Source organism: Mus pahari, chromosome 4 (assembly GCF_900095145.1).
Source record: "Mus pahari chromosome 4, PAHARI_EIJ_v1.1, whole genome shotgun sequence".
Taxonomy (NCBI): domain Eukaryota; kingdom Metazoa; phylum Chordata; class Mammalia; order Rodentia; family Muridae; genus Mus; species Mus pahari.
Window position 1 is genome coordinate 13,264,106 of NC_034593.1, and position 8,648 is coordinate 13,272,753.

At 38.7% G+C, this 8,648-nt stretch overlaps 1 pseudogene; it reads left to right on the forward strand.

Moving 5' to 3' along the window:
* The first annotated feature begins 4,406 nt into the window (after window positions 1–4,406).
* Window positions 4,407–4,997, forward strand: LOC110320729 (annotated as a pseudogene).
* The last annotated feature ends 3,651 nt before the right edge of the window (window positions 4,998–8,648 follow it).

The window sequence follows — 8,648 nt, forward strand, 5'->3', positions numbered from 1 at the left end:
GTCTTAAATTTCAACAACAAAAAATGGAAAACACACATGGAACCTGAACAATGCTCTACTCAATGATAACTTAGTCAAGGAAGAAATAAAGAAAGAAATTAAAGACTTTTTAGAATTTAATGACAATAGACACATCATACCAGACTTGGGGTCTAAGATCAACTATAGACAAATGCAATCTCATAAAATTGCAAAGCTTCTGTAAGGCAAAGGACACTGTCAATAGCACAAAACAGCAAACAACAGATTGGGAAAAGATCTTTACCAATCCTACATCTGATAAAGAGCTAATATACAATATATACAAAGAACTCAAGAGGTTAGACTCCAGAGTACAAAATAACCATATTAAAATAGGGAATATAGCTAAACAGAATTCTCAACTGAGGAAACTCCAATGGCCAAGAAATACCTAAAAGATTGTTCAACATCCTAAGTCATCAGAGAAATGCAAATCAAAATGACCCTGAGATTCCATCTCACACCAGTCAGAATGGCTACGATCCAAAACTCAGGTGACAGGTGAGGACAGGATGCTGGTGAGGATGTAGAGAAAGAGAAACACCCCTCCATTGCTGGTGGGATTGCAAGCTGGTACAACCACTCTGGAAATCAGTCTGGAAGTTCCTCAGAAAACTGGACATAGTCTACTTGAGGACCCAGATATAAAAGTCCTGGGCATATTCCCATAATATCCTCCAACATGTTAGAAGGACACATGCTCCACTATATTCACAGCAGTCTTATTTATAATAACTAGAATCTGGAAACAAATCAGATGTCTCTCAACAGAGGAATGGATACAGAAAATGTGGTATATTTACACAATGGAATACTACTCAGCTATAAGAATGAGGACATCCTGAGTTTAGTAGGCAAATAGATGGAACTAGAAAATATCACCCTGAATGAGGTAACTCAGACCCAAATGGACTTACATGGTATGTACTCACTAATAAGTGGATATTAGCTAACAAAACAAACAAAAAAGTACAGAATACCTAAGATACAGTCCACAGAACTCAAAAAGCTCAACAAGCTGAAGTGCCCAAGTAAGTATGCCTCATTCCCATTTGTGAGAGAGAAGAAAGTAATTACAAGTGGGGAGGGAGAGACCTGGGAGGGAAAGTGGATGGGGGGGGCGGGTAGTGGGGAGGAGAGGGGAAACTTATCTGGTATTGGGTGAGGGAAAAGGACTGAATCCCTGAGGGCCAGCAGAAATTATGGAAACAGGCAACCTCAGGAAATAGGAGGATGGGGGGACCCTCCAGAATGCACCAGAGACCTGGGAGGCAAGAGACTCTCAGGAATCAAAGGGAGGGACCTTAGATGAAATGCCCAACAGTGTGGAGAGGGAACTTACAGAGCCAAGCTCTACGAGAAGACAGAACATCAGGTGAGGGATGGAGTTGCCATTCCATAGTCACAGCTCTGACCTATAATTGTTCCTGTCTGAAAGGTTTACAGGTATGGAAATGGAGAGGATCCCGAGGAAAAGAAAGTCCAGAGACAGGCCCAAAGTGAGATCCAGCTCAAGGTTATGTCCCAAGGCCTGATACTATTACTTAGGCTATGCAGCATTCACAAAAAGGAATCTATCATGACTTCCCTCTGAAATACCCAACAATCAGCTGAAAGAGTCAGATGCAGATATTTGCACTCAACCAATAGACAGAAGCAGCTGACCCCTGTTGTTGAATTAGGGAAGGCCGAAAGAAACTGAGGAGAAAGGCCATCCGATAGTAGTATCAGAAGTCTCCATTACTCTGGACCCCCGAGATGTCTCGAACACTGGATCACCAAACAGGCGGAATACTTCAGCTGATATGAGGCCCCCAACACACATACAGTAGAGGACTTCTGAGTCTGTTTTCATTCAGAGATGATACACCTAACCCTCAAGAAATTGGAGGCCCTAGGGATTTTAGAGATCATGTGGGGTAGAGGTAGGGGCATCCATGTATGAAAGGGAGTTGTGAGGTAGAGAGGAGATGTGGAATGTGGAACAGTCAGAGGGCCAATGCCGGGGGGTGGGGGGTAGGGAATGGAATATGGATTGTAAAAAAAATAAATCAATTAAAAATGTTTTAAAGTACAAAATAAAAACAAACAGAAGGAAGAAACCTTTATTCTATCCCCCCAAGAACAGCTTTATTTTTCGTTTAAAAGTATCACTACTGAAGGATAATTCACGATGAGCTGACACAGAGTTAGGTATTTGAATCTGCCTATTCTTATTTTTGAAATACTGGAGTTATCTTAACCTACATTGTCACAGGTGTTAATATTGTATGCCGTTTAGATAATGTAAAAACTATTCATCTATTAAGCACTTGGAATATAAGACTGTAAGAAAGATACAAATTATAAAACTCTGATGCTTCAAGCCGTGAAGAAAAGGATCAGTGTGAGAAGCAGGAGTTTTAAGCAACTCCCTCTTTTTAAGTTTTTTTTTTTTTTTTTCTGACCTAAGGCTTCCTAGAGAGATAATAAAGTGGAGGAACTGTCCTGGAGAAGTTGGCCTGGAGGGAAACACCATACTTTATAGCCAGGGCTCCATTGTAGCCATCTTTACTAACAGGTACCTGTCGTCCAGGAGCTCTCTGGGTCTACGCAGCAGATATGCCCAGGCCATTGGGTTGTCAGAGAGAAGGGATTTCTTTTCTTTTTCTTTTTTTTTTTAATTTATTATTATTTTCTTTATTTACATTTCAAATGGTATCCCGAAAGTTCCCTATACACCCCCCTCCCCGCCCCTGCTCCCCTACCTACTCACTCCCACTACTTGGCCCTGGCCTTCCCCTGTGCTGGGTCATATAAAGTTTACAAGACCATGGGGCCTCTATTCCCAATGATGACCGATTAGGCCATTATCTGCTACACATGCAGCTAGAGACACGAACTCAGGGGATACTGGTTAGTTCATATTGTTGTTCCACCTACAGAGTTGCAGCCCCCTACAGCTCCTTGGGTACTTTCTCTAGCTCCTCCATTGGGGGACCTGTGTTCCATCCAATAGCTGACTGTGAACATCCACTTCTGTGTTTGCCAGGCACTGGCATAGCCTCACCCATGAAAGGATATAGGTATAGAGACAAATTTTAGAGCTAAGATGAAAGGATGGACTATCCAGAGACTACCCCATTTGGGAATCCATCCCATTATCAGCCACCAAACCACATGCCAGCAAGATTCTGCCGAAGGGACCCCGATATATAGCGGCCTCTTGTGAGGCTATGCCAGTGCCTGACAAACACAGGAGAAGGGATTTCTAAATGGAGCCTTCACAACAGTTGAAAACAATTCATTATGAGAGTTCAATGGTAGTCACTGAAAAAAATAGAGGGTGATGGAGTACTCCTGTAGTCATGACAGTTAAAGGAACATGGAGACACACGGGCTATCCCGAGCTACCTAGCAAGATCTTACGTCAAACAAACAAACCAACAGACAAGAACAACTTAGCATTGTAGCAAAAAACACTGACCTAGCAAGTGCAGTCAGTACCCTGCATACATTTAAAAAACAAAAGAAAAGGGTGAAAGATCTCAAATTAGTAACCTAAATTTCTAACTTCCCACACTGCTAAATTAAATCTAAAGCAATGTAAAATATAAATAAATAACTACATCATTGATTATTGAAATACAAATGGAAAAACACGAAAGAAATATCAATATAAGCTGGTTTCGTGAAAACAGATTTTAAAAGCTGACTGTAAAATGATGAGAAAAACATTGGCCTGGTTGAACGCATTGATTGGCTCTGAGCTGCAGCACACTCAGTGATGCTCCCTCAGCAGTGAACTGCCCACCTCAGCCTCCCCTGTCGAGGCTACCGCTGCTTGTATCACCTCGGGACTTGCTGGATGATTGGGCCACAATCTTCAATGTGTAGAAATATTCCTCAGTTCTGTGGTGTTCTTGATCACACATTTATGGAGTTTCTGAAGGGCAGTGGGGATTTCTGTCAGGCACCCACCGGGCCTCTTTGTAGACAAGTGAACTGTAGAAATTCATTACTATTCCAAGAAGCTCCCATAAGAGTGGATAACCTGGACACAGGACTGTTGAATTGAAATCTGCGGAGCATTTTACAAGAGCTCAGACCTGGATGGGGTAAACCTCGGTGCACTTCCTTTGTATCGCCTCAGTATTACTGGAGTGAAGAATCACTACTTCTGTTTCATTGCCTGTTTCTCCAAAAGCACTGAGAATTTCAAGTGGAGTATATTGAATATTGAAGTGGACTTCAGGCTGATTTTTGGTTTTGTTTTGTTTTGTTTTGTTTTGTCTTTTTGTGTTTCGAGTCTTTTCTGTATTCATTTTTTTTTAATTCTTTAATAACCTCATTGGGTGTTTAAAACAAAAAAATAATAAAAAAAAAACAACTAAATTAATGTGTCTCAGATGAACTACTCTGCTCCTGTGGAAGTCACATGCAAGAGCGTAAGATTTCTTACTACACACAATCCAAACGATGCGACTTTAAAACAAATTTACAGAGGAACCTAAGTATGGAAATACCACAGTAAGAGTATGTGAGGCAACTTTCGACACTACTTTTGTGCAGAAAGAAGGCACTTGTGTTCTTGATTGGTCTTTTAATAATGGTGCACCACCCTCCAACCAGATTGTTGATGACTGGTTAAGTCTTGTGAAGATTAAGTTTCAGGAAGAAATTTGTTGCTGTATAATGTCCATTGTGTTGCAGGCCTTGGCAGAGCTCTGGTGCTTATTGACCTAGCATTCATTGAAGGGGGAATGAAATATGAAGATGCGGTAAAATTCATAAGACAAAAGTGGCTTGGAGCTTTTGACAGCAAGCAACTTTTGTAACTGACATCATACCATCCTAAAATGTGGCTCCACTTCAAGTATTCCAATGATCATAGAAACAACTGTTGTATTAAATAAACCTGGGGTGCCTGATGCCATTGCCTTGGAAGTGGAACATCAGATGGGACCTGATTTGTCATATGTAATTACCCCATGTGTCAGCTTGAAAACCAGTTTTACTTTGCCACAGCTTGACAGAATTGCAAGCTCTATATTTAGGTTATGATCAACATGTTTGGGCACTTAGCTAAAGATTTTTGCTAGTTAGTATTTAAAATATGCTTGTTATTTGTACCAATTGAACTTTTCTAAAATAAGGTATTGAGTTATGTCATTAAATGTAGTGAGTCCCAGAATATTATTAGTCTATAAGGAATTTAGAAGGACTAGGTGCCAAGATTACCAGCACAATACTTGAATATTTTTAGCATCACACAGAATCAAAACTCCAGGAGCTAAGAACTCTCTAGACCATCCACGGTGCATTCCTTCAGTCATTTCAAACACTGCAGGCCTTCTCTCATTATCTGCCTGTTAACTCTGTTTACGTTTCCTAACTTACACCAGGATACATCAGTTTGCTTAGCCATCCATTTTTTTTAAACTATGTCTTGCACTGATTATTTAATGTCTCTGTCTTCATTTTTGCTGTCTTGGAAAAACTCTGTTTGAAAATCAACTTTTTTTACAGAAGCAGATATTTTCAATAATGTGTCCAGACAAAAAGCCATATAGCTAATGTTTGCACTCAGAGATGCAGCCTAACAGGGAAGCCTGTAAACAAGAGGGGGCTATTAAATGTGTTTAGTGATATGTTGCCTTTGTCTTGTGCAGGATGGAGAGGATGCTCTTTAAGTTAGTAAATATTTTTAAAAGGTGCGGATACATTGTTGCAGCTAACCAATTCTTTATCAAAATTTCTGAAGTTCTTGTGTTTTCCATACCTATCAGAAGTTTTCCAATTTGTTTGAATTATGGTTTTTCCCCTTCTCTTCCAAATCTCTCGCAAAAAAAGAAAAAGTAGTACCTTCTAACGAACTGAGCAGACATATTTTATACAGCTTTTCAGCTATGAAACTTAATAATTAGAAACCTGATCATTTATTTTATTATATAATCAATAAAATGGTGATGTGCAGTTCAACACACTGCGTGGGAATGTGTGGTGATAGTTCTGTGGAAATAAAGTTTGTTATTATCTACTAGCTTGTAAAAACTGAGTGTGAGAGCTTCCACAGCTAAATAAATGAGGAACACACCCAAAAATACAAATACAAATAAACACCTGAAAAATGAATAAAAGGTTGGCTGTCATTACAGAAATTATCAACATAAAAGAATCCTAAAGGAATATTAGGAATAATTCATACCAACTAATTTGCTAAATTTAATAAAGTAGACAAGTTCTTTAAAAGTCATGAAGCTTCTATTTTCAGTATATTCACACAAAAACAAACTAAAACCTGGCTAAAGTACAATGTGTAAGAGAGAGAGCTTCCTGAGCCCTAAAGGAAACACAGATGGAGAAATAGATACATAGATATAGATATAGATATAGATATAGATATAGATATAGATATGGATATGGATATGGATATGGATATGGATATGGATATGGATATGGATATAGATATAGATATAGATATAGATATAGATATAGATATAGATATAGGCATAGGCATAAGCATAGGCATAGATATAGAGAGATGATAGAGATATCTACATATGATATATAAATATGATGTTTATACATATACACATAAGAAAACATGTACATATACATGTTTATTCTCATTTTTCATCTGGGAATCTAGAATTTTAGTACATGGTTAAAAAGTCTACCTATTAAACAGACCTAGGTGCATGTATATACACATATATGTATACAATATATACATATGTACATATATGTATATACATACACACACATACACACACATATACACACACTATATATTCCCATTCTAAGATTCAAGGTAGCAGACAAAGTTAAAGAGCCAAACAACTATCTTCTGGACATATCAGGGCAGTTGCATATATGAATCCACAGAAGTTGTGATAGAATTCGCAAAACCTGTGAAAGCAAAAGTCAGACCTAATTCCAGAATAGAGAGAGAAATTGGGTTCCCTAACCAGGATCAGATTGACAATTATTATATACTGGAAAAGGATGATTCATCTTTGAGTGATTAGCTGACTATGCTCCAGAGGAAAAGCATGCATCTAAACATATTTTCGGCATCACAATTTTGTCTTGAAGTGTTTAAAGGAAATGGAGCATAGAGGTCAATGAATAGAAAAGTGGGGACACTTTATCTAGCTCCTCCATTGGGGGCCCTGTGTTCCATCCAATAGCTGACTGTGAGCATCCACTTTTGTGTTTGCCAGGCACTGGCATAGCCTCACAAGAGGCCACTATATCAGGGTCTCTTCAGCAGAATCTCGCTGGCATGTGCCTTAGTATCTGGGTTTGGTGGCTGATGATGGGATGGATTCCCGGATGGGGTAGTCTCTGGATAGTCCATCCTTTCATCTTAGCTCTAAATTTTGTCTCTGTACCTATATCCTTTCATGGGTATTTTGTTCCTTATTCTAAGGAGGAATGAAGTATCCACACGATGGTCATCCTTCTTGGTTTTCTTGTGTTTTGCAAGATGTATCTTGGGTATTCTAAGTTTCTGGGCTAATATCCGCTTATCAGTAAGTGCATATCTAGTGACTTCTTTTGTGAGTACCCAAGGAACTGTAGGGGGCTGCAACACTGTAGGTGGGACAACAATATGAACTAACCAGTACCCCATGAGCTCATGTCTCTAGCTGCATATGTAGCAGAAGATGGCCTAATCGGCCATCATTGGGAAGAGAGGTCCCTTGGTCTTGTAAACTTTATATGACCCAGCACAGGGGTAGGCCAGGGCCAAGAAGTGGGAGTGGGTGGGTAGGGGAGCAGGGGGGGGGTATAGGGAACTTTCAGGATAGCATTTGAAATGTAAATAAAGAAAAGACTAATTAAAAAAAAAAAAGAAAAGAAAAGTGGGAACAAAAAAAGTGGGACTGTCAGAATCTGATCAAATAATATTATATGAAACTTTCAAAGAACAAAAAAAGAAATATTTTCTCTTAAACAATGTTAAATTCCTATTTTTTCTGTGAATTGTGTGAAACATGAGACATATATTAGCATTTATTTTTTACAAACTGTTCACCACAGAACAAGAGGACTAAAACCAGTTGCTTATCAGATCAGTATTACTCCCATTGGAAAGCACCATAACGATTGAAAGCTACCAGTTAATTCTCTACTTATATGTGCTTCTATCTTCCAAACATACCACTGATTTTAATGAGAAATTAATATAAAATATAAAGTGACTGAGAAAGCTGATTCAGTGAGGACAGAATTATTGCTCCTGGGAAAAATATAGCATTGTATACCCATGGTCACGTTTTCATCAGCTGATCGATACATAGCCTTATTTTATGTCTCTTGGCTTAAAAAATCACTCACTACTGATTCATTATCATTGAATTCATGGCCAACAGCTCCATAGCTCATGTCTAAAGGAAGTTTGTGTAGCACATGAGTTTTCTATATAAGAACATTGTACATAGAAGCACGGTATAGCTTTCCTGAGGTAATCCTGGGGGCCATTTTCAATAGCAAAATTATTCAAATGAAACGTGAAAATAGTTGACTAGTGTAAATGTTTATTACATGAACTCTTAAACAAGACGGGACATCACTATCTTATCAAACTTCAGGTGATTGTTGCATATTGGGCGACAAACACTCATGCTCTTTACACATGC